The sequence below is a fragment of the Amblyomma americanum genome, chromosome 7 (genome assembly GCF_052857255.1).
Source record: "Amblyomma americanum isolate KBUSLIRL-KWMA chromosome 7, ASM5285725v1, whole genome shotgun sequence".
In the NCBI taxonomy this organism is placed as follows: domain Eukaryota; kingdom Metazoa; phylum Arthropoda; class Arachnida; order Ixodida; family Ixodidae; genus Amblyomma; species Amblyomma americanum.
The window spans coordinates 167,579,466-167,605,591 of record NC_135503.1 but is presented as its reverse complement, the minus strand read 5'-3'; the positions used below and the strand labels follow the sequence as shown (position 1 = coordinate 167,605,591).

Here is a 26,126-nt window from a genome sequence, read left to right as displayed (position 1 = left end):
CGGTATTGCAGGACGTGCTACGTCCACTGCTGTGGTCGAGGGTGGCGCTGGTGAACACTCTCAAGGTTCGCTTAAACCCAGTAAACATAAATACCCACGAAAGCAGCCGATTGGACATCCGTCGCCGTAGCTCAGTTGGTAAGAGCACCGGACGCGATATTCGGAGGTCGTGGGTTCGGATCCCACCGGCGGCATGGTTATTTTTCTGCTGCTTTATAAGTAATTTTCCTTAAACCGATTGATTGGCACTGAAAATAAAAAAAAATTAAAAGCATTCCCATATGCACCTTGGTTTTGGTGACTGTTGGCTTCTTTAATATGTTTGTCATACGAGCCCCTCATTTCCTTTACCTTGTCTGCTAATAGCTTAACGCGGGACTCGGTTCTGGCAGTCTTGTTGCCATAGGTAGCATAAGAGGGCTCTCGCACAGTTTCCGCCCTAATCGTTAGATGACGTTCTACGTCACACTCGCGGTATTACAGGACGTGCTACGTCCAGCGCTGTGGTCGAGGGTGGCTCTGGTGAACACTCTCAAGACTCGCTTACACCCATTAAAATGAATACCCACGAAAGCAACAGATTGGACATTCGTCGCCGTAGCTCAGTTGGTAACAGCAGCGGACGCGATATTCGGAGGTCGTTTGTTCGGAACCCACCGGCGGCATGGTTGTTTTTCTGCTGCTTTATAAGTAATTTTCTTTAAACCAATTGATTGGCACTAAAGATTAAAAAAAAAATAATAGCTATCCCCTATGCACCTTGGTTTCGGTGACTATTGGCTACCTTAATATGTTTGTCAAACGAGCCCCTCATTTCCTTTACCTTGTCTGCTGATAGCTTAAGGGGGGTCTCGGTTCTGGCATTTTTGTTTCCATAGGTAGCATAAGAGGGCTCTCGCACAGTTTCGGCCCTCGCCGTTAGATGACGTTCTACGTCACACTCGTGGTATTACAGGACGTGCTACGTCCACCGCTGCGGTCGAGGGTGGCGCTTGTTAACACTCTCAAGGTTCGCTTACACCCTGTAAACATAAATACTCACGAAAGCAGCATATTGGACATCCGTCGCCGTAGCTCAGTTGGTAAGAGCACGGGACGCGATATTCGGAGGTCGTGGGTTCGGATCCCACCGGCGGCATGGTTGTTTTTTCTCCTGCATTATAAGTAATTTTCTTTAAACCGATTGATTGGCACTAAATTTTTTAAGAAATTAAAAGCATTCCCCTATGCACCTTGGTTTTGGTGACTGTTGGCTTCCTTAATATGTTTCTCAAAAGAGCCCCTCATTTCCTTTACCTTGTCTGCTAATAGCTTAACGGGGGTCTCGGCTCTGGCAGTCTTGTTGCCATAGGTAGTATAAGAGGGCTCTCGCAGTTTCCGCCTTTGCCGTTAGATGGCGTTCTACGTCACACTCGCGGCATTACAGGGCGTGCTACGTCCACCGCTGTGGTCGAGGGTGGCGCTGGTGAACACTCTCAAGGTTCGCTTTCACCCAGTAAACCTAAATACCCACGAAAGCAGCAGATTGGACATCCGTCGCCGTAGCTCAGTTGGTAAGAGCACCGGACGCGATATTCGGAGGTCGTGGGTTCGGAACCCACCGGCGGCATTGTTGTTTTTTCTGCTGCTTTATAAGTAATTTTCTTTAAACCGATTGATTGGCACTAAAAATTGAAAAAAAAATTAAAAGCATTCTCCTATGCACCTTGGTTTCGGTGACTGTTAGCTTTCTTAATTTGTTTGTGAAACGAGCCCCTCATTTCCTTTACCTTGTCTGCTAAAAGCTTAACGGGGGTCTCGGTTCTGGCAGTCTTGTTGCCATAGGTAGCATAAGAGGGCTCTCGCACAGTTTCCGCCCTCGCCGTTAGATGACGTTCTACGTCACACTGGCGGTATTACAGGACGTGCTACGTCCACCGCTGTGGTCGAGGGTGGCGCTGGTGAACACTCTCAAGGTTCGCTTACACCCAGTAAACATAAATACCCACGAAAGCAGCAGATTGGACATCCGTCGCCGTAGCTCAGTTGGTATGAGCACCGCACACGATATCCGGAGGTCGTGGGCTCGGATCCCACCGGCGGCATGGTTGTTTTTTCTGCTGCTTTATAGGTAATTTTCTTGACCCGCCACGGTGGCTCAGTGGTTAGGGCGCTCGACTACTGATCCGGAGTTCCCGGGTTCAAACCCGACCGCGGCGGCTGCGTTTTTATGAAGGAAAAAACGTTAAGGCGCCCGTGTTCTGTGCGATGTCAGTGCACGTTAAAGATCGCCAGGTGGTCGAAATTTTTCCGGAGCCCTCCACTACGGCACCCCTTTCTCCCTTTCTTCTTTCACACCCTCCTTTATCCCTTCCCTTACGGCGCGGTTCAGGTGTCAAACGATATATGAGACAGATACTGCGCCATTTCGTTTCCCCAAAAAACCAATTATAAGTAATTTTCTTTAAACCGATTGTTTGGCACTAAAATTTAAAAAAAATTCAAAGCATTCTTCTATGCACCTTGGTTTCGGTGACTGTTGGCTTCCTTAATATGTTTGTCAAACAAGCCCCTCATTTCCTTTAACTTGTCTGCTGATAGCTTAACGGGGGTCTCGGTTCTGGCAGTCTTGTTGCCATAGGTAGCATAAGAGGGCTCTAGCACAGTTTCCGCCCTCGCCGTTAGATGACGTTCTACGTCCCACTCGCGGTATTATAGGACGTGGTACGTCCACCGCTGTGGTCGAGGGTGACGCTGGTGAACACTCTCAAGGTTCACTTACACCCAGTAAACATAAATACCCACGAAAGCAGCAGATTGGACATCCGTCGCCGTAGCTCAGTTGGTAAGAGCATCGGACGCGATATTCGGAGGTCGTGGGTTCGGATCCCACCGGCGGCATGGTTGTTTTTTCTGCTGCTTTATAAGTAATTTTCTTTAAACCGATTGATTGGCACTAAAAATTAAAAAAAATTAAAAGAATTCCCCTATGCACCTTGGTTTCGGTGACTGTTGCCTTCCTTAGTATGTTTGTCAAACGAGCCCCTCATTTCCTTTACCATGTCTGCTATTAGCTTAACGGGGGTCTCGGTTCTGGCAGTCTTGTTGCCATAGGTAGCATAAGAGGGCTCTCGCACAGTTTCTGCCCTCGCCGTTAGATGACGTTCTACGTCACACTCGCGGTATTACAGGACGTGCTACGTCCACCGCTGCGGTGGAGGGTGGCGCTGTTGAACGCACTCAAGGTTCGCTTACACCCAGTAAACATAAATACCCACGAAAGCAGCAGATTGGACATCCGTCGCCGTAGCTCAGTTGGTAAGAGCACCGCACACGATATCCGGAGGTCGTGGGTTCGGATCCCACCAGCGCCATTGATGTTTTTTCTACTGCTTTATAAGTAATTTTGTTTAAACCGATTGATTGGCATTAAAAATTGAAAAAAAAATTGAAAGCAATCCCCTATGCACCTTGGTTTCGGTGACTGTTAGCTTTCTTAATATGTTTGTCAAACGAGCCCCTCATTTCCTTTACCTTGTCTGCTAAAATCTTAATGGGGGTCTCGGTTCTGGCAGTCTTGTTGCCATAGGTAGCATAAGAGGGCTCTCGCACAGTTTCCGCCCTCGCCGTTAGATGACGTTCTACGTCACAGTCGCGGTATTACAGGACGTGCTACGTCCACCGCTGTGGTCGAGGGTGGCGCTGGTGAACACTCTCAAGGTTCGCTTACACCCAGTAAACATAAATACCCACGAAAGCAGCAGATTTGACATCCGTCGCCGTAGCTCAGTTGGTAAGAGCACCGCACACGATATCCGGAGGTCGTGGGTTCGGATCCCACCGGCGGCATGGTTGTTTTTCCTGCTGCTTTATAAGTAATTTTCTTGTTTCGCTGCGGTGGCTCAGTGGTTAGGGCGCTCGACTGCTGATCCGGAGTTCCCGGGTTCAAACCCGACCGCGGCGGCTGCGTTTTTATGAAGGAAAAACGTTAAGGCGCCCGTGTGCTGTGTGATGTCAGTGCACGTTAAAAATCGCCAGGTGGTCGAAATTTTTCCGGAGCCCTCCACTACGGCACCCCTTTCTCCCTTCCTTCTTTCACACCCTCCTTGATCCCTTCCCTTACGGCGCGGTTCAGGTGTCCAACGATATATGATACAGATACTGCGCCATTTCGTTTCCTAGAAAAACCAATTATAAGTAATTTTCATTAAACCGATTGTTTGGCACTAAAAATTTAAAAAAATAAAAGCATTCCCCTATGCACCTTGGTTTCGGTGACTGTTGGCTTCCTTAATATGTTTGTCAAACGAGCCCTCATTTCCTTTACCTTGTCTGCTGATAGCTTAACGGGGGTCTCGGTTCTGGCAGTCTTGATGCCATAGGTAGCATAAGAGGGCTCTCGCACAGTTTCCGCCCTCGCCGTTAGATGACGTTCTACGTCACACTCGCGGTATTAAAGGACGTGGTACGTCCACCGCTGTGGTCGAGGGTGGCGCTGCTGAACATTCTCAGGGTTCGCTTACACCCAGTAAACATAAATACCCACGTAAGCAGCAGATTCGACATCCGTCGCTGTAGCTCAGTTGGTAAGAGCACCGGACACGATATTTGGAGGTCGTGGGTACGGATCCCACCGGCGGCATGGTTGTCTTTTCTGCTGCTTTATAAGTAATTTTCTTGACCCGCCGCGGTGGCTCAGTGGTTAGGGCGCTCGACTACTGATCTGGACTTCCCGGGTTCGAACCCGACCGCGGCGGCTGCGTTTTTATGAAGGAAAAACGCTAAGGCGCCCGTGTGCTGTGCGATGTCAGTGCACGTTAAAGATCCCCAGGTGGTCGAAATTTTTCCGGAGCCCTCCACTGCGGCACCCCTTTCTTCCTTTTTTCTTTCACTCCCTCCTTTATCCCTTCCCTTACGGCGCGGTTCAGGTGTCCAACGATATATGAGACAGATACTGCGCCGTTTCGTTTCCCCAAAAAACCAATTATAAGTAATTTTTTTCAACCGCTTGTTTGCCAATAAAAATTAAAAAAAAAATAAAAGCATTCCCCTATGCACCTTGGTTTCGGTGACTGTTGGCTTCCTTAATATGTTTGTCAAACGAGCCCCTCATTTCCTTTACCTTGTCTGCTGATAGCATAACGGGGGTCTCGGTTCTGGCAGTCTTGTTGCCATAGGTAGCATAAGAGGGCTCTCGTACAGTTTCCGTCCTCGCCGTTAGATGACGTTCTACGTCACACTCGCGATATTAAAGGACGTGCTATGTCCACCGCTGTGGTCGAGCGTGGCGCTGGTGAACACTCTCAAGGTTCGCTTACACCCAGTAAACATAAATACCCATGAAAGCAGCAGATTGGACATCCGTCGCCATAGCTCAGTTGGTAAGAGCACCGGACGCGATATTCGGAGGTCGTGGGTTCGGAACCCACCGGCGGCATTGTTGTTTTTTCTGCTGCTTTATAAGTAATTTTCTTTAAACCGATTGATTGGCACTAAAAATTGAAAAAAAAATTAAAAGCATTCTCCTATGCACCTTGGTTTCGGTGACTGTTAGCTTTCTTAATTTGTTTGTGAAACGAGCCCCTCATTTCCTTTACCTTGTCTGCTAAAAGCTTAACGGGGGTCTCGGTTCTGGCAGTCTTGTTGCCATAGGTAGCATAAGAGGGCTCTCGCACAGTTTCCGCCCTCGCCGTTAGATGACGTTCTACGTCACACTGGCGGTATTACAGGACGTGCTACGTCCACCGCTGTGGTCGAGGGTGGCGCTGGTGAACACTCTCAAGGTTCGCTTACACCCAGTAAACATAAATACCCACGAAAGCAGCAGATTGGACATCCGTCGCCGTAGCTCAGTTGGTATGAGCACCGCACACGATATCCGGAGGTCGTGGGCTCGGATCCCACCGGCGGCATGGTTGTTTTTTCTGCTGCTTTATAGGTAATTTTCTTGACCCGCCACGGTGGCTCAGTGGTTAGGGCGCTCGACTACTGATCCGGAGTTCCCGGGTTCAAACCCGACCGCGGCGGCTGCGTTTTTATGAAGGAAAAAACGTTCAGGCGCCCGTGTTCTGTGCGATGTCAGTGCACGTTAAAGATCGCCAGGTGGTCGAAATTTTTCCGGAGCCCTCCACTACGGCACCCCTTTCTCCCTTTCTTCTTTCACACCCTCCTTTATCCCTTCCCTTACGGCGCGGTTCAGGTGTCAAACGATATATGAGACAGATACTGCGCCATTTCGTTTCCCCAAAAAACCAATTATAAGTAATTTTCTTTAAACCGATTGTTTGGCACTAAAATTTAAAAAAAATTCAAAGCATTCTTCTATGCACCTTGGTTTCGGTGACTGTTGGCTTCCTTAATATGTTTGTCAAACAAGCCCCTCATTTCCTTTAACTTGTCTGCTGATAGCTTAACGGGGGTCTCGGTTCTGGCAGTCTTGTTGCCATAGGTAGCATAAGAGGGCTCTAGCACAGTTTCCGCCCTCGCCGTTAGATGACGTTCTACGTCCCACTCGCGGTATTATAGGACGTGCTACGTCCACCGCTGTGGTCGAGGGTGACGCTGGTGAACACTCTCAAGGTTCACTTACACCCAGTAAACATAAATACCCACGAAAGCAGCAGATTGGACATCCGTCGCCGTAGCTCAGTTGGTAAGAGCACCGGACGCGATATTCGGAGGTCGTGGGTTCGGATCCCACCGGCGGCATGGTTGTTTTTTCTGCTGCTTTATAAGTAATTTTCTTTAAACCGATTGATTGGCACTAAAAATTAAAAAAAATTAAAAGAATTCCCCTATGCACCTTGGTTTCGGTGACTGTTGCCTTCCTTAGTATGTTTGTCAAACGAGCCCCTCATTTCCTTTACCATGTCTGCTATTAGCTTAACGGGGGTCTCGGTTCTGGCAGTCTTGTTGCCATAGGTAGCATAAGAGGGCTCTCGCACAGTTTCTGCCCTCGCCGTTAGATGACGTTCTACGTCACACTCGCGGTATTACAGGACGTGCTACGTCCACCGCTGCGGTGGAGGGTGGCGCTGTTGAACGCACTCAAGGTTCGCTTACACCCAGTAAACATAAATACCCACGAAAGCAGCAGATTGGACATCCGTCGCCGTAGCTCAGTTGGTAAGAGCACCGCACACGATATCCGGAGGTCGTGGGTTCGGATCCCACCAGCGCCATTGATGTTTTTTCTACTGCTTTATAAGTAATTTTGTTTAAACCGATTGATTGGCATTAAAAATTGAAAAAAAAATTGAAAGCAATCCCCTATGCACCTTGGTTTCGGTGACTGTTAGCTTTCTTAATATGTTTGTCAAACGAGCCCCTCATTTCCTTTACCTTGTCTGCTAAAATCTTAATGGGGGTCTCGGTTCTGGCAGTCTTGTTGCCATAGGTAGCATAAGAGGGCTCTCGCACAGTTTCCGCCCTCGCCGTTAGATGACGTTCTACGTCACAGTCGCGGTATTACAGGACGTGCTACGTCCACCGCTGTGGTCGAGGGTGGCGCTGGTGAACACTCTCAAGGTTCGCTTACACCCAGTAAACATAAATACCCACGAAAGCAGCAGATTTGACATCCGTCGCCGTAGCTCAGTTGGTAAGAGCACCGCACACGATATCCGGAGGTCGTGGGTTCGGATCCCACCGGCGGCATGGTTGTTTTTCCTGCTGCTTTATAAGTAATTTTCTTGTTTCGCTGCGGTGGCTCAGTGGTTAGGGCGCTCGACTGCTGATCCGGAGTTCCCGGGTTCAAACCCGACCGCGGCGGCTGCGTTTTTATGAAGGAAAAACGTTAAGGCGCCCGTGTGCTGTGTGATGTCAGTGCACGTTAAAAATCGCCAGGTGGTCGAAATTTTTCCGGAGCCCTCCACTACGGCACCCCTTTCTCCCTTCCTTCTTTCACACCCTCCTTGATCCCTTCCCTTACGGCGCGGTTCAGGTGTCCAACGATATATGATACAGATACTGCGCCATTTCGTTTCCTAGAAAAACCAATTATAAGTAATTTTCATTAAACCGATTGTTTGGCACTAAAAATTTAAAAAAATAAAAGCATTCCCCTATGCACCTTGGTTTCGGTGACTGTTGGCTTCCTTAATATGTTTGTCAAACGAGCCCTCATTTCCTTTACCTTGTCTGCTGATAGCTTAACGGGGGTCTCGGTTCTGGCAGTCTTGATGCCATAGGTAGCATAAGAGGGCTCTCGCACAGTTTCCGCCCTCGCCGTTAGATGACGTTCTACGTCACACTCGCGGTATTAAAGGACGTGGTACGTCCACCGCTGTGGTCGAGGGTGGCGCTGCTGAACATTCTCAGGGTTCGCTTACACCCAGTAAACATAAATACCCACGTAAGCAGCAGATTCGACATCCGTCGCTGTAGCTCAGTTGGTAAGAGCACCGGACACGATATTTGGAGGTCGTGGGTACGGATCCCACCGGCGGCATGGTTGTCTTTTCTGCTGCTTTATAAGTAATTTTCTTGACCCGCCGCGGTGGCTCAGTGGTTAGGGCGCTCGACTACTGATCTGGACTTCCCGGGTTCGAACCCGACCGCGGCGGCTGCGTTTTTATGAAGGAAAAACGCTAAGGCGCCCGTGTGCTGTGCGATGTCAGTGCACGTTAAAGATCCCCAGGTGGTCGAAATTTTTCCGGAGCCCTCCACTGCGGCACCCCTTTCTTCCTTTTTTCTTTCACTCCCTCCTTTATCCCTTCCCTTACGGCGCGGTTCAGGTGTCCAACGATATATGAGACAGATACTGCGCCGTTTCGTTTCCCCAAAAAACCAATTATAAGTAATTTTTTTCAACCGCTTGTTTGCCAATAAAAATTAAAAAAAAAATAAAAGCATTCCCCTATGCACCTTGGTTTCGGTGACTGTTGGCTTCCTTAATATGTTTGTCAAACGAGCCCCTCATTTCCTTTACCTTGTCTGCTGATAGCATAACGGGGGTCTCGGTTCTGGCAGTCTTGTTGCCATAGGTAGCATAAGAGGGCTCTCGTACAGTTTCCGTCCTCGCCGTTAGATGACGTTCTACGTCACACTCGCGATATTAAAGGACGTGCTATGTCCACCGCTGTGGTCGAGCGTGGCGCTGGTGAACACTCTCAAGGTTCGCTTACACCCAGTAAACATAAATACCCATGAAAGCAGCAGATTGGACATCCGTCGCCATAGCTCAGTTGGTAAGAGCACCGGACGCGATATTCGGAGGTCGTGGGTTCGGATCCCACCGGCGGCATGGTTGTTTTTTCTGGTGCTTTATAAGTAATTTTCATTAAACCTATTGATTGGCACTAAAAATTAAAAAAAATTAAAAGCATTCCCCTATGCACCTTGCTTTCGGTGACTGTTGGCTTCCTTTATATGTTTGTCAAACGAGCCCCTCATTTCCTTTACTTTATCTGCTAATAGCTTGACGGGGGTCTCGGTTCTGGCAGTCTTGTTGCCATAGGTAGCATAAGAGGTCTATCGCACAGTTTCCGCCCTCGCCGTTAGATGACGTTCTACGTCACACTCGGGGTATTACAGGACGTGCTACGTCCACCGTTGTGGTCGAAGGTGGCGCTGGTGAACGCTCTCAAGGTTCGCTTACACGCAGTAAACATAAATACCCATGAAAGCAGCAGATTGGACATCCGTCGCCATAGCTCAGTTGGTAAGAGCACCGGACGCGATATTCGGAGGTCGTAGGTTCGGATCCCACCGGCGGCATTGTTGTTTTTTCTGCTGCTTTATAAGTAATTTTCTTTAAACCGATTGATTGGCACTGAAAATAAAAAAAAACTATAAGCATTCCCCTATGCACCTTTGATTCGGTGACTGTTGGCTTCCTTAATATTGCCGCGAATATTTGCAGTGTTTGTTCGTTTTTCAAATCTGCCGCGAAACAACTTTATCGCTTTGTTTGCGACGCAAGACGCGACTAGATTTATCTCGATTGATCGCAGCCAGGCAAAGCTGATTCTACGTTGTTCCGGAATGTTCTAGTAACATTGCGCCCTTTATCTCGAATGTTCGCTATCAGCTTTAAATTGAGCACGGCCGACAGCGGCGGGCATTCTGTTCAACGACCGCCGAGCACGCTTGTCGCTTCGCGGCCGCCGAGTGATTCAGTCCATTTTGGGTGCAAGTCAGCCCAATAAACAGTTCTTTTACAAGACCCTTTCGTCCGTCTTCATCGCTGCTTCGACTGCCGTCACCACTACGTGACATCTGGTGGAGGTGCTGGGTAGCCTTCCATGTTCCGGACGCCCCCTTCAAGTCGTGAAGCCAGCCCTGAGCGCTTCGCACCCGAGGACAAACCAGCAGCTCAGCGACCCAGCCGACGTCTCCAGGGAGAGGAGCCTGAGTTTGGGAAACTGCCGGACCGCACCAGACAGCGAAAAGACGCTGCTACGAGCACCGCAACCTCGCCGAAGATGTCGACACCGATCATACTGCAGCAGCCGCGGGTGCCGCCAACTTTCAGTGGATCCCTAGTCGAAGACCCTGAAGAATGGTTGGACCAATTTGAGCGCGTGGCGTCATTCAACAAGTGGGATGATGCGGCTAAGATTGGACACGTTTTTTTCTCATTGGATGGCTCCGCACGCACGTGGTACGAAAACTACGAGTCGTCCCTTACGACATGGGAGCTATTCAAGAGAGAACTATTGAAGGTATTCACCAGTGTCGTGAGGAAAGAAAGAGCCGAACGACTCCTCGAGTCCAGGATCCAGCTTCCGAATGAGCCCGTCCGCAGTTACGTCGAGGAGATGAAGCGCCTATTTCGTCGCGCCGATCCCGGGATGACCGAGGAAAAGAAAGTTCAGTTTTTAATGCGCGGCGTAAAAGAACAACTCTTTGCAAGCCTCGTCCGCCAGCCGCCAAAAACAGTCGAGGAGTTTATGCAAGAAGCCTGCACGATTGAGAAGACCCTCGACGTTCGAGCTCGGCAGTACAATCGCCCTTCCTCTGCCTGTGCAATCCGTTCGGACACGCCGGCCACCACCAGCGACAGCTTGCGGGAACTTATCCGCGAAATCATCCGAGAGGAGCTACGCCGATTACTGCCATCTTCCCCGCAGCCACAAGAAGCGACTCTGATGGATGTGGTAGGGGAAGAAGTGCAACAGGCACTTGGCACCCCGACGGCCACAGAACCCCAGGCCATGACCTACGCCGCTGCAGTAAGTACTGCTCAGCCCCAACGACAATCCCCACGTCCTCCCCGAGATGAGCCAATCGTTCCACAACGCCGCCTCCCAGACCCCGCCCGCCCAGCCTATGACCGACGCTCAAGCCCCAGGAAATGCGACGCCTGGAGGACTTCCGACAACCGGCCGTTGTGCTTCCATTGCGGTGAGGACGGCCATATTCTTCGTCACTGCCCGTACCGACGTATCGGTCTTTGAGGATTTGCCGTTAACGCCCCACGACCACGCTTCGGACAACGTCCGCACTAAATCGACGAGTACCTGCGTCGAGAAGAGTACACGCCGAACCGCTTTTCGCGCTCACCATCGCCGTCAAACTAGCGCTTTGCGTCGCCACGCCGCAGCTACGCAGCCGCGGTACGAGGAAGGTCGCCCAGCCCCCGTAGCGGAAACTAAAGGCAGCAACCTCTGGAGGTGAGGTTGCTCACGAGCTAAACGCCGAAGATCCTCCACCGACCACGCCCCATGAAGACGCTGCACCTGCGACGCCGCATGAAGAACCGACACTCGCTGCACCGACGCCGCACACAATGAGAACCTCGACCACGACGCAAGCTATCTTGAAATCGACGCCGCCACCCAGAGGAGCTTCGACCACACGCCCAACCCGTGACTCGCATAAGCTACGAAGCCGTGACCCGACGCCGAGAGCGACATGCAATGCAAGAGCCAGGACCTCCGTCGTAGAAGTGACTATCGACGGCCGGAAAGTCACCGCTCTAGTCGACACAGGAGCCGATTACTCGGTGATGAATGGAATATTCGCTGCGCAGCTCAGAAAAGTCACAACGGCTTGGGACGGCCCACAAATTCGCACCGCTGGGGGCCACCTCATTACGCCATCAGGACGATGCACAGCGCGAGTGACTGTAAAAGGACATACCTATCCTGCGACCTTTGTTGTGCTACCGCAATGTTCCCGCGAAGTGACCTTGGGTATGGATTTCCTTCATGAGCATCAGGCGATCATCGACCTGCGATCCAAGCTGATCACGCTTTCGACAGACGAAGCCATCGCTTCAATGAAAACTCGGGAAAATCACGTTGCCCTAAGTGTCCTGGAGGAAGAAGTGAGCGTTCCACCCCGTTCAAGCGTTATCGTGACCGTAGACGCCACGAAAGCCATAAACACTGAAGCCATCATCGAGGGGAACATGCAGTTGCTACTAGACCGAGGAATCAGCATCGCAAGAGGCATCGCACATTTCCGCAATGGCCAGGCCGAAGTACTGCTGACTAACTTCAGCGAAGAATACCGGCATATTAACAGAGGAACGACGATTGCTTTCTACGACGAAATATCTGACGTACGAGACTCCTTCGCCCTCTCCGACCCCTCCGCAGAAGATCCGCCTTACCAAGAGAACTCGCCCACTTTCGACATCAACCCAGCCCTGCTCGGGAGCAGACAAGACCAGATCCGCAATCTGCTTCAAAACTACAGTGAGTGCTTTTCGACATCGCCGATGGTGCGACAGACGCCAATTGCCAAGCATCGCATTATAACGGATCAACACGTCCGACCTCTCCGTCAAAGCCCCTATCGTGTGTCTCCGCGAGAACGACAAGCCATCCGGGACCAAGTCGAAGAAATGCTTCGCGACGACGTCATCCAGCCTTCAAACAGCCCATGGGCGGCACCGGTTGTTCTAGTGAGAAAGAAAGACGGCGCACTTCGATTCTGCGTGGATTACCGCCGCTTGAACAACATAACAAAGAAGGACGTCTACCCCCTCCCCCGCATCGACGACACACTGGACCGCCTCTGCAACGCCAAATATTTCTCATCGATGGACCTCAAGAGCGGCTACTGGCAAATTGAGGTCGACGAAAGAGATCGCGAGAAGACAGCATTCATAACTCCGGATGGGCTGTTTGAGTTCAAGGTGATGCCATTTGGTCTCTGTTCCGCACCAGCGACGTTTCAGCGAGTAATGGATACAGAGCTGGCAGGCCTGAAGTGGAAAATTTGTCTTTTATATTTAGATGACGTCGTTGTCTTCGCCTCGAACTTTGAAGAGCACCTCAGAAGACTTCGAACAGTACTAGACGCAATCAAGTCGTCTGGCCTAACCTTGAAAGATGAAAAATGCCACTTTGCCTACGAAGAGCTGCTGTTTCTAGGCCACATCGTTAGCAAGGAAGGAGTACGCCCAGACCCGCAGAAAACAGCTGCTATTGAACAGTTTCAACCGCCGGCCGATAAGAAAGCAGTGCGCAGATTTCTCGGACTATGCGCATATTACCGACGATTTGTGAAAAACTTTTCGCGCATCGCCGAGCCCCTGACCCAACTGACGAAGGCAGACGTGCCGTTTAAATGGGAAGCGCCGCAAGCAGAAGCCTTCAAGGAACTTCAGCGTCGTTTACAGTCCCCACCGATCCTTGCGCATTTTGATGAAAACGCCGATACTGAAGTTCATACCGACGCAAGCAGCGTGGGACTAGGCGCCGTTCTCGTTCAAAAAAGTGACGGGCTGGAGAAGGTCATCGCATACGCTAGCCGTTCCCTTTCCAAGGCCGAGGCTAACTATTCGACCAATGAGAAGGAGTGCCTTGCCATCATCTGGGCTACGTCGAAATTCCGCCCCTACCTCTACGGACGGCCGTTCAAGGTGGTCAGCGACCACCACGCGCTCTGCTGGCTTGCCAATTTGAAGGATCCCTCTGGCCGACTCGCACGATGGAGTCTGCGTCTCCAGGAGTTTGACGTCACCGTCGTTTAAAAGTCCGGACGCAAGCACACTGACGCCGATTGCCTCTCACGAGCCCCTGTAGATGCACCGCCGCTGGACGACAATGAGGACGCCTTCCTGGGACCCATCAGCGCAAGCTCTTTTGCTCAGCAGCAACGCTCTGACCCCAAACTAAAAGGCCTCATCGAGTACCTGGAAGGCAAGGTTTCTTCACCCCCTGCTTCATTCAAGCGAGGACTGTCTTCCTTCTGTTTGCAGAATGAGGTCCTTGTGAAGAAGAACTTTACAGCGAACAAAACAGCCTACCTCCTTGTTGTACCTACTTGTCTCCGCGAAGAAGTTCTACAGGCTTCACACGACGAGCCGACAGCTGGACATCTCGGGTTTACTCGCACCCTCCGCCGCATTCAAGACAAGTATTACTGGCCCCGACTGTCTGCCGATGTCGCACACTATGTGAAAACATGCCGAGATTGTCAGCGACGAAAGACTCCTCCCAGAAGACCAGCAGGATTTCTGAACCCCATTGAACCTCCCTCAAGGCCCTTTCAGCAGATTGGCATGGACTTGCTTGGCCCTTTTCCAACGTCAACATCTGGAAATAAGTGGATCATCATAGCGACCGACTACCTGACCCGCTACGCCGAGGCGAAAGCCCTACCGAACGGAACATCATCAGAAGTGGCCAAATTTTTCGTGGAGTGCATTCTTCTTCGACACGGTGCCCCCGATGTGCTCATCACGGACAGAGGAACAGCATTTACGGCGGAACTCATGCAAGCCATCCTGCGCTACAGCCAAACCAGCCACCGGAGGACAACTGCATACCATCCGCAGACCAACGGACTGACCGAGCGCCTGAACAAAACCATCGCCGATATGCTCGCTATGTATGTCGATGCCGAACACAAAACCTGGGATGTCATCCTGCCTTACGTCGTCTTCGCCTACAACACCGCAGTGCAGGAGACCACCCAGATGACGCCTTTTAGGCTCGTCCATGGCAGGGATGCCACAACCACGCTAGACGCCATGCTGCCCAACGTTACAGAAGAAGAGAACGTCGACGTTGCCGCCTACCTTCAACGCGCAGAAGAAGCTCGAAGGCTTGCCCGATTACGGATCAAAGATCAGCAGCGGTCCGACGCCAGACGCTACAACCTACGAAGACGCAACGCGGAATACAAGCCAGGAGACCAAGTCTGGGTGTGGACGCCCATTCGCCGCCGTGGATTGAGTGCAAAGCTTTTGCGCCGCTATTTCGGCCCGTACAAGGTTCTTCGTCGGCTGGGTGAACTGGATTATGAAGTCATCCCTGACGCAATGACTGCATCCCAGCGACGCCGCGTACGACCAGAAGTTGTCCATGTAGTCCGTCGGAAGCCGTATTATGCGCGCTAAAGGCCGCTGCGTTTCCATGCTCTATTTTCACAAGATCCGTTTTTTCTCTTACTAGTCGCATTATTTCTTTTAATGCATCGGGCCGATGCTTCTTTTAGAGGGGAGTAATGCCGCGAATATTTGAAGTGTTTGTTCGTTTTCCAAATCTGCCGCGACACCACTTTATCGCTTTGTTTGCGATGCAAGACGCGACTAGATTTATCTCGATTGATCGCAGCCAGGCAAAGTTGATTCTACGTTGTTCCGGAATGTTCTAGTAACTTGGCGCCCTTTATCTCGAATGTTCGCTATCAGCTTTAAATTGAGCACGGCCGACAGCGGCGGGCATTCTGTTCAACGACCGCCGAGCACGCTTGTCGCTTCGCGGCCGCCGAGTGATTCAGTCCATTTTGGGTGCAAGTCAGCCCAATAAACAGTTCTTTTACAAGACCCTTTCGTCCGTCTTCATCGCTGCTTCGACTGCCGTCACCACTACGTGACAATATGGTTGTCAAACAAGCCCCTCATTTCCTTTACCATGCCTGCTAATAGCTTAACGGGGGTCTCGGTTCTGGCAGTCTTGTTGCCATAGGTAGCATAAGAGGGCTCTCGCACAGTTTCCGCCCTCACCGTTAGACGACGTTCTACGTCACACTCGCGGTATTACAGGACGATCTACGATCCACCGCTGTGGTCGAGGGTGGCGCTGGGGAACACTCTCAAGGTTCGCTTACATCCAGTAAACTTAAATACCCACCAAAAGCAGGAGATTTGAGATCCGTCGCCGTAGCTCAGTTGGTAAGAGCACCGGACGCGATATTCGGAGGTCGTGGGTTCGGATCCCACCGTCGGCATGGTTGTTTTTCTGCTGCTTTATAAGTAATTTTCCTTAAACCGATTGGTTGGCACTAAAAGTTTAAAAAGAAATTAAAAGCATTCCCCTATGTATCTTGGTTTCGGTGACGGTTGGCTTCCTTAATATGTTTGTCAAACAAGCCCCTCATTTACTTTACCATGTCTGCTAATAGCTTAACGGGGGTCTCGGTTCTGGCAGTCTTGTTGCCATATATAGCATAAGAGGGCTCTCGCACAGTTTCCGCCCTCACCGTTAGACGACGTTCTACGTCACACTCGCGGTATTACAGGACGATCTACGATCCACCGCTGTGGTCGAGGGTGGCGCTGGTGAACACTCTCAAGGTTCGCTTACATCCAGTAAACTTAAATACCCACCAAAAGCAGGAGATTTGACATCCGTCGCCGTAGCTAAGTTGGGAAGAGCACCGGACGCGATATCCGGAGGTCGTGGGTTCGGATCCCACCGGCGGCATGGTTGTTTTTCTGCTGCTTTATAAGTAGTTTTCCTTAAACCGATTGATTGGCACTAAAAATTTAATAAGAAATTAAAAGCATTCCCCTATGTTCCTTTGTTTCGGTGACTGTTGGCTTCCTTAATATGTTTGTCAAACGAGCCCCTCATTTCCTTTACCTTGTCTGCTAATAGCTTAACGGGGGTCTCGGTTCTGGCAGTCTTGTTGCCATAGATAGCATAAGAGGGCTCTCACACAGTTTCCGCCCTCGCCGTTAGATGACGTTCTACGTCACACTCGCGGTATTACAGGACGTGCTACGTCCACCGCTGTGGTCGAGGGTGGCGCTGGTGAACGCTCTCAACGTTCGCTTACACCCAGTAAACATAAATACCCACGAAAGCAGCAGATTGGACATCCGTCGCCGTAGCTCAGTTGGTAAGAGCACCGGACGCGATATTCGGAGGTCGTGGGTTTGGTTCCCACCGGCGGCATGGTTGTTTTTTCTGCTGCTATATAAGTAATTTTCCTTAAACCGATTGATTGGCACTAAAAATTTAATAAGAAATTAAAAGCATTTCCCTATGCACCTTGGTTTCAGCGACTGTTGGCTTCCTTAATATGTTTGTCAAACGAGCCCCTCATTTCCTTTACCTTGACTGCTAATAGCTTAACGGGGGTCTCGGTTCTGGCAGTCTTGTTGCCATAGGCAGCATAAGGGGGCTCTCGCACAGTTTCCGCCCTCGCCGTTAGATGACGTTCTACGTCACACTCGCGGTATTACAGGACGTGCTACGTCCACCGCTGTGGTCGAGGGTGGCCCTGGTGAACAGTCTCAAGGTGCGCTTACACCCAGTAAACATAAATACCCACGAAAGCAGCAGATTGGACATCCGTCGCCGTAGCTCAGTTGGTAAGAGCACCGGACGCGATATTCGGAGGTCGTGGGTTCAGATCACACCGGCGGCATGGTTGTTTTTCTGCTGCTTTATAAGTAATTTTGCTTAAACCGATTGATTGGCACTAAAGGTTTAAAAAGAAATTAAAAGCATTCCCCTATGTATCTTGGTTTCGGTGACGGTTGGCTTCCTTAATATGTTTGTCAAACAAGTCCCTCATTTCCTTTACCATGTCTGCTAATAGCTTAACGGGGGGTCTCGGTTCTGGCAGTCTTGTTGCCATATATAGCATAAGAGGGCTCTCGCACAGTTTCCGCCCTCACCGTTAGATGACGTTCTACGTCACACTCGCGGTATTACAGGACGATCTACGATCCACCGCTGTGGTCGAGGGTGGCGCTGGTGAACACTCTCAAGGTTCGCTTACATCCAGTAAACTTAAATACCCACCAAAAGCAGGAGATTTGACATCCGTCGCCGTAGCTAAGTTGGGAAGAGCACCGGACGCGATATCCGGTGGTCGTGGGTTCGGATCCCACCGGCGGCATGGTTGTTTTTTCTTCTGCTTTATAAGTATTTTTCTTTAAACCGATTGATTAGCACTAAAAATTAAAAAAAATTAAAAGCATTCCCCTATGCACCTTGGTTTCGGTGACTGTTGGCTTCCTTAATATGTTTGTCAAACGAGCCCCTCATTTCCTTTACCTTGTCTGCTAATAGCTTAACGGGGGTCTCGGTTCTGGCAGTATTGTTGCCATAGATAGCATAAGAGGGCTCTCGCACAGTTTCCGCCCTCGCCGTTAGATGACGTTCTACGTCACACTCGCGGTATTACAGGACGTGCTACGTCCACCGCTGTGGTCGAGGGTGGCGCTGGTGAACACTGTCAAGGTTCGCTTACACCCAGTAAACATAAATACCCACGAAATCAGCAGATTGGACATCCGTCGCCGTAGCTCAGTTGGTAAGAGCACCAGACCTGATATTCGGAGGTCGTGGGTTTGGTTCCCACCGGCGGCATGGTTGTTTTTTCTGCTGCTTTATAAGTAATTTTCCTTAAACCGATTGATTGGCACTAAAAATTTAATAAGAAATTAAAAGCATTTCCCTATGCACCTTGGTTTCAGCGACTGTTGGCTTCCTTAATATGTTTGTCAAACGAGCCCCTCATTTCCTTTACCTTGACTGCTAATAGCTTAACGGGGGTCTCGGTTCTGGCAGTCTTGTTGCCATAGATAGCATAAGAGGGCTCTCACACAGTTTCCGCCCTCGCCGTTAGATGACGTTCTACGTCACACTCGCGGTATTACAGGACGTGCTACGTCCACCGCTGTGGTCGAGGGTGGCGCTGGTGAACGCTCTCAACGTTCGCTTACACCCAGTAAACATAAATACCCACGAAAGCAGCAGATTGGACATCCGTCGCCGTAGCTCAGTTGGTAAGAGCACCGGACGCGATATCCGGTGGTCGTGGGTTCGGATCCCACCGGCGGCATGGTTGTTTTTTCTTCTGCTTTAATTTTGCTTAAACCGATTGATTGGCACTAAAAGTTTAAAAAGAAATTAAAAGCATTCCCCTATGTATCTTGGTTTCGGTGACGGTTGGCTTCCTTAATATGTTTGTCAAACAAGTCCCTCATTTCCTTTACCATGTCTGCTAATAGCTTAACGGGGGGTCTCGGTTCTGGCAGTCTTGTTGCCATATATAGCATAAGAGGGCTCTCGCACAGTTTCCGCCCTCACCGTTAGATGACGTTCTACGTCACACTCGCGGTATTACAGGACGATTTACGATCCACCGCTGTGGTCGAGGGTGGCGCTTGTGAACACTCTCAAGGTTCGCTTACATCCAGTAAACTTAAATACCCACCAAAAGCAGGAGATTTGACATCCGTCGCCGTAGCTAAGTTGGTAAGAGCACCAGACGCGATATTCGGAGGTCGTGGGTTTGGTTCCCACCGGCGGCATGGTTGTTTTTTCTGCTGCTTTATAAGTAATTTTCCTTAAACCGATTGATTGGCACTAAAAATTTAATAAGAAATTAAAAGCATTCCCCTATGTTCCTTTGTTTCGGTGACTGTTGGCTTCCTTAATATGTTTGTCAAACGAGCCCCTCATTTCCTTTACCTTGTCTGCTAATAGCTTAACGGGGGTCTCGGTTCTGGCAGTCTTGTTGCCATAGATAGCATAAGAGGGCTCTCACACAGTTTCCGCCCTCGCCGTTAGATGACGTTCTACGTCACACTCGCGGTATTACAGGACGTGCTACGTCCACCGCTGTGGTCGAGGGTGGCGCTGGTGAACGCTCTCAACGTTCGCTTACACCCAGTAAACATAAATACCCACGAAAGCAGCAGATTGGACATCCGTCGCCGTAGCTCAGTTGGTAAGAGCACCGGACGCGATATTCGGAGGTCGTGGGTTTGGTTCCCACCGGCGGCATGGTTGTTTTTTCTGCTGCTATATACGTAATTTTCCTTAAACCGATTGATTGGCACTAAAAATTTAATAAGAAATTAAAAGCATTTCCCTATGCACCTTGGTTTCAGCGACTGTTGGCTTCCTTAATATGTTTGTCAAACGAGCCCCTCATTTCCTTTACCTTGACTGCTAATAGCTTAACGGGGGTCTCGGTTCTGGCAGTCTTGTTGCCATAGGCAGCATAAGGGGGCTCTCGCACAGTTTCCGCCCTCGCCGTTAGATGACGTTCTACGTCACACTCGCGGTATTACAGGACGTGCTACGTCCACCGCTGTGGTCGAGGGTGGCCCTGGTGAACAGTCTCAAGGTGCGCTTACACCCAGTAAACATAAATACCCACGAAAGCAGCAGATTGGACATCCGTCGCCGTAGCTCAGTTGGTAAGAGCACCGGACGCGATATTCGGAGGTCGTGGGTTCAGATCACACCGGCGGCATGGTTGTTTTTCTGCTGCTTTAAAACTAATTTTGCTTAAACCGATTGATTGGCACTAAAAGTTTAAAAAGAAATTAAAAGCATTCCCCTATGTATCTTGGTTTCGGTGACGGTTGGCTTCCTTAATATGTTTGTCAAACAAGTCCCTCATTTCCTTTACCATGTCTGCTAATAGCTTAACGGGGGGTCTCGGTTCTGGCAGTCTTGTTGCCATATATAGCATAAGAGGGCTCTCGCACAGTTTCCGCCCTCACCGTTAGATGACGTTCTACGTCACACTCGCGGTATTACAGGACGATCTACGATCCACCGCTGTGGTCGAGGGTGGCGCTTGTGAACACTCTCAAGGTTCGCTTACATCCAGTAAACTTAAATACCCACCAAAAGCAGGAGATTTGACATCCGTCGCCGTAGCTAAGTTGGGAAGAGCACCGGACGCGATATCCAGTGGTCGTGGGTTCGGATCCCACCGGCGGCATGGTTGTTTTTTCTTCTGCTTTATAAGTATTTTTCTTTAAACCGATTGATTAGCACTAAAAATTAAAAAAAATTAAAAGCATTCCCCTATGCACCTTGGTTTCGGTGACTGTTGGCTTCCTTAATATGTTTGTCAAACGAGCCCCTCATTTCATTTACCTTGTCTGCTAATAGCTTAACGGGGGTCTCGGTTCTGGCAGTATTGTTGCCATAGATAGCATAAGAGGGCTCTCGCACAGTTTCCGCCCTCGCCGTTAGATGACGTTCTACGTCACACTCGCGGTATTACAGGACGTGCTACGTCCACCGCTGTGGTCGAGGGTGGCGCTGGTGAACACTGTCAAGGTTCGCTTACACCCAGTAAACATAAATACCCACGAAATCAGCAGATTGGACATCCGTCGCCGTACCTCAGTTGGTAAGAGCACCAGACGCGATATTCGGAGGTCGTGGGTTTGGTTCCCACCGGCGGCATGGTTGTTTTTTCTGCTGCTTTATAAGTAATTTTCCTTAAACCGATTGATTGGCACTAAAAATATAATAAGAAATTAAAAGCATTTCCCTATGCACCTTGGTTTCAGCGACTGTTGGCTTCCCTAATATGTTTGTCAAACGAGCCCCTCATTTCCTTTACCTTGACTGCTAATAGCTTAACGGGGGTCTCGGTTCTGGCAGTCTTGTTGCCATAGGCAGCATAAGGGGGCTCTCGCACAGTTTCCGCCCTCGCCGTTAGATGACGTTCTACGTCACACTCGCGGTATTACAGGACGTGCTACGTCCACCGCTGTGGTCGAGGGTGGCACTGGTGAACAGTCTCAAGGTTCGCTTACACCCAGTAAACATAAATACCCACGAAAGCAGCAGATTGGACATCCGTCGCCGTAGCTCAGTTGGTAAGAGCACCGGACGCGATATTCGGAGGTCGTGGGTTCAGATCACACCGGCGGCATGGTTGTTTTTCTGCTGCTTTATAAGTAATTTTGCTTAAACCGATTGATTGGCACTAAAAGTTTAAAAAGAAATTAAAAGCATTCCCCTATGTATCTTGGTTTCGGTGACGGTTGGCTTCTTTAATATGTTTGTCAAACAAGTCCCTCATTTCCTTTACCATGTCTGCTAATAGCTTAACGGGGGTCTCGGTTCTGCCAGTCTTGTTGCCATATATAGCATAAGAGGGCTCTCGCACAGTTTCCGCCCTCACCGTTAGATGACGTTCTACGTCACACTCGCGGTATTACAGGACGATCTACGATCCACCGCTGTGGTCGAGGGTGGCGCTGGTGAGCACTCTCAAGGTTCGCTAACATCCAGTAAACTTAAATGCCCACCAAAAGCAGGAGATTTGACATCCGTCGCCGTAGCTAAGTTGGGAAGAGCACCGGACGCGATATCCGGTGGTCGTGGGTTCGGATCACACCGGCGGCATGGTTGTTTTTCTGCTGCTTTATAAGTAATTTTGCTTAAACCGATTGATTGGCACTAAAAGTTTAAAAAGAAATTAAAAGCATTCCCCTATGTATCTTGGTTTCGGTGACGGTTGGCTTCCTTAATATGTTTGTCAAACAAGTCCCTCATTTCCTTTACCATGTCTGCTAATAGCTTAACGGGGGTCTCGGTTCTGCCAGTCTTGTTGCCATATATAGCATAAGAGGGCTCTCGCACAGTTTCCGCCCTCACCGTTAGATGACGTTCTACGTCACACTCGCGGTATTACAGGACGATCTACGATCCACCGCTGTGGTCGAGGGTGGCGCTGGTGAGCACTCTCAAGGTTCGCTAACATCCAGTAAACTTAAATACCCACCAAAAGCAGGAGATTTGACATCCGTCGCCGTAGCTAAGTTGGGAAGAGCACCGGACGCGATATCCGGTGGTCGTGGGTTCGGATCCCACCGGCGGCATGGTTGTTTTTTCTTCTGCTTTATAAGTATTTTTCTTTACACCGATTGATTAGCACTAAAAATTAAAAAAAAATTAAAAGCATTCCCCTATGCACCTTGGTTTCGGTGACTGTTGGCTTCCTTAATATGTTGGTCAAACGAGCCCCTCATTTCCTTTACCTTGTCTGCTAATAGCTTAACGGGGGTCTCGGTTCTGGCAGTCTTGTTGCCATAGATAGCATAAGAGGGCTCTCGCACAGTTTCCGCCATCGCCGTTGGATGACTTTCTACGTCACACTCGCGGTATTACAGGACGTGCTACGTCCACCGCTGTGGTCGAGGGTGGCACTGGTGAACAGTCTCAAGGTTCGCTTACACCCAGTAAACATAAATACCCAGGAAAGCAGCAGATTGGACTTCCGTCGCCGTAGCTCAGTTGGTAAGAGCACCGGACGCGATATTCGGAGGTCGTAGGTTCGGATCCCACCGGCGGCATTGTTGTTTTTTTCTGCTGCCTTATAAGTAATTTTCCTTAAACCAATTGATTTGCACTAAAAATTGAAAAAAAAAATAAAAGCATTCCCCTATGCACCTTGGTTTCGGTGACTGTTTACTTTCTTAATATGTTTGTCGAACGAGCCCCTCATTTCCTTTACCTTGTCTGCTAATAGCTAAACGGGGGTCTCGGTTCTGGCAGTCTTGTTGCCATAGATAGCATAAGAGGGCTCTCGCACAGTTTCCGCCCTCGCCGTTAGATGACGTTCTACGTCACACTCGCGGTGTTACAGGACGTGCTACGTCCACCGCTGTGGTCGAGGGTGGCGCTGGTGAACACTCTCAAGGTTCGCTTACATACAGTAAACATAAATACCCACGAAAGCAGCAGATTGGACATCCGTCGCCGTAGCTCAGTTGGTAAGAGCGCCGGACGCGATATTCGGAGGTCGTGGGTTTGGTTCCCACCGGCAGCATGGTTGTTTTTTCTGCTGCTTTATAAGTAATTTTCTTTAAACCGATTGATTGGCACTAAAATTAAAAAAAAACATTAAAAGCATTCCCCTATGCACCTTGGTTTCAGCGACTTTTGGCTACCTTAATATGTTTGTCAAACGAGCCCCTCATTTCCTTTAACTTGTCTGCTAATAGCTTAACGGGGGTCTCGGTTCTGGCAGTCTTGTTGCCATAGGCAGCATAAGGGGGCTCTCGCACAGTTTCCGCCCTCGCCGTTAGATGACGTTCTACGTCACACTGGCGGTATTACAGGACGTGCTACGTCCACCGCTGTGGTCGAGGGTGGCACTGGTGAACACTCAACGTTCGCTTACACCCAGTAAACATAAATACCCACGAAAGCAGCAGATTGGACATCCGTCGCCGTAGCTCAGTTGGTAAGAGCACCGGACGTGATATTCGGAGGCCGTGGGTTCGGATCCCACCGGCGGCATGGTTGTTTTTCTGCTGCTTTATAAGTAATTTTTCTTAAACCGATTGATTGGCACTAAAAATTAAAAAAAAATTAAAAGCATTCCCCTATGCACCTTGGTTTCGGTGACTTTTGGCTCCCTTAATATGTTTGTCAAACGAGCCCCTCGTTTCCTTTGCCTTGTCTGCTAATAGCTTAACGGGGGTCTCGGTTCTGGCAGTCTTGTTGCCATAGATAGCATAAGACGGCTTTCGCACAGTTTACGCCCTCGCCGTTAGATGACGTTCTACGTCACACTGGCGGTTTTACAGGACGTGCTACGTCCACCGCTGTGGTCGAGGGTGGCACTGGTGAACACTCTCAACGTTCGCTTACACCCAGTAAACATAAATACCCACGAAAGCAGCAGATTGGACATCCGTCTCCGTAGTTCAGTTGGTAAGAGCACCGGACGTGATATTCGGAGGCCGTGGGTTCGGATCCCACCGGAGGCATGGTTGTTTTTCTGCTGCTTTATAAGTAATTTTCCTTAAACCGATTGATTGGCACTAAAAATTAAATAAAAATTAAAAGCATTCCCCTATGCACCTTGGTTTCGGTGACTGTTGGCTCCTTTAATATGTTTGTCAAACGAGCCCCTCGTTTCCTTTGCCTTGTCTGCTAATAGCTTAACGGGGGTCTCGGTTCTGGCAGTCTTGTTGCCATAGATAGCATAAGACGGCTCTCGCACAGTTTACGCCCTCGCCGTTAGATGACGTTCTACGTCACGGCCGCGGTATTACAGGACGTGCTAGATCCTCCGCTGTGGTCGAGGGTGGCGCTGGTCAACGCTCTCAAGGTTCGCTTACACCCAGTACACATAAATACCCAGGAAAGCAGCAGATTGGACATCCGTCGCCGTAGCTCAGTAGGTAAGAGCACCGGACGCGATATTCGGAGGTCGTAGTTTCGGATCCCACCGGCGGCATTGTTGTTTTTTCTGCTGCTTTATAGGTAATTTTCTTTAAACCGATTGATTGGCACTAAAATTAAAAAAAAAACATTAAAAGCATTCACCTATGCACCTTGGTTTCAGGGACTGTTGGCTTCCTTAATATGTTTGTCAAACGAGCCCCTGATTTCCTTTACCTTGTCTGCTAATAGCTTAACGGGGGTCTTGGTTCTGGCAGTCTTGTTGCCATATATAGCATAAGAGGGCTCTCGCACAGTTTCCGCCCTCACCGTTAGACGACGTTCTACGTCACACTCGCGGTATTACAGGACGATCTACGATCCACCGCTGTGGTCGAGGGTGGCGCTGGGGAACACTCTCAAGGTTCGCTTACATCCAGTAAACTTAAATACCCACCAAAAGCAGGAGATTTGACATCCGTCGCCGTAGCTCAGTTGGTAAGAGCACCGGACGCGATATTCGGAGGTCGTGGGTTCGGATCCCACCGTCGGCATGGTTGTTTTTCTTCTGCTTTATAAGTATTTTTCTTTAAACCGATTGATTGCACTAAAAATTAAAAAAAATTAAAAGCATTCCCCTATGCACCTTGGTTTCGATGACTGTTGGCTCCCTTAATGTGTTTGTCAAAGGAGCCCCTCGTTTCCTTCGCCTTGTCTGCTAATAGCTTAATGGGGGCCTCGGTTCTGGCAGTCTTGTTGCCATAGATAGCATAAGACGGCTCTCGCACAGTTTACGCCCTCGCCGTTAGATGACGTTCTACGTCACACTCGCGGTATTACAGGACATGCTACGTCCACCGCTCTGGTCGAGGGTGACGCTGGTAAACGCTCCCAAGGTTCGCTTACACCCAGAAAACATAAATACCCACAAAAGCAGCAGATTGGACATCCGTCGCAGTAGCTCAGTTGGTAAGAGCACGGGATGCGATATCCGGAGGTCGTGGGTTCGGATCCCACCGGCGGCATTGTTTTTTTTTCTGCTGTTTCATAAGTGATTTTCTTTAAACCGATTGA

General features: G+C 49.8%; 3 non-coding genes across 3 annotated transcripts; all 3 read left to right on the top strand.

Moving 5' to 3' along the window:
• The first annotated feature begins 18,886 nt into the window (after window positions 1–18,886).
• TRNAS-CGA (transfer RNA serine (anticodon CGA)) lies at window positions 18,887–18,960 on the top strand. The gene has a single exon. It is a non-coding gene; the product is annotated as a tRNA-Ser (tRNA).
• Window positions 18,961–24,108: 5,148 nt separating this feature from the next.
• On the top strand, window positions 24,109–24,182 carry TRNAS-UGA (transfer RNA serine (anticodon UGA)). The gene has a single exon. It is a non-coding gene; the product is annotated as a tRNA-Ser (tRNA).
• Window positions 24,183–24,581: 399 nt separating this feature from the next.
• Window positions 24,582–24,655, top strand: TRNAS-UGA (transfer RNA serine (anticodon UGA)). Its single transcript has one exon. It is a non-coding gene; the product is annotated as a tRNA-Ser (tRNA).
• Window positions 24,656–26,126: the final 1,471 nt, after the last annotated feature.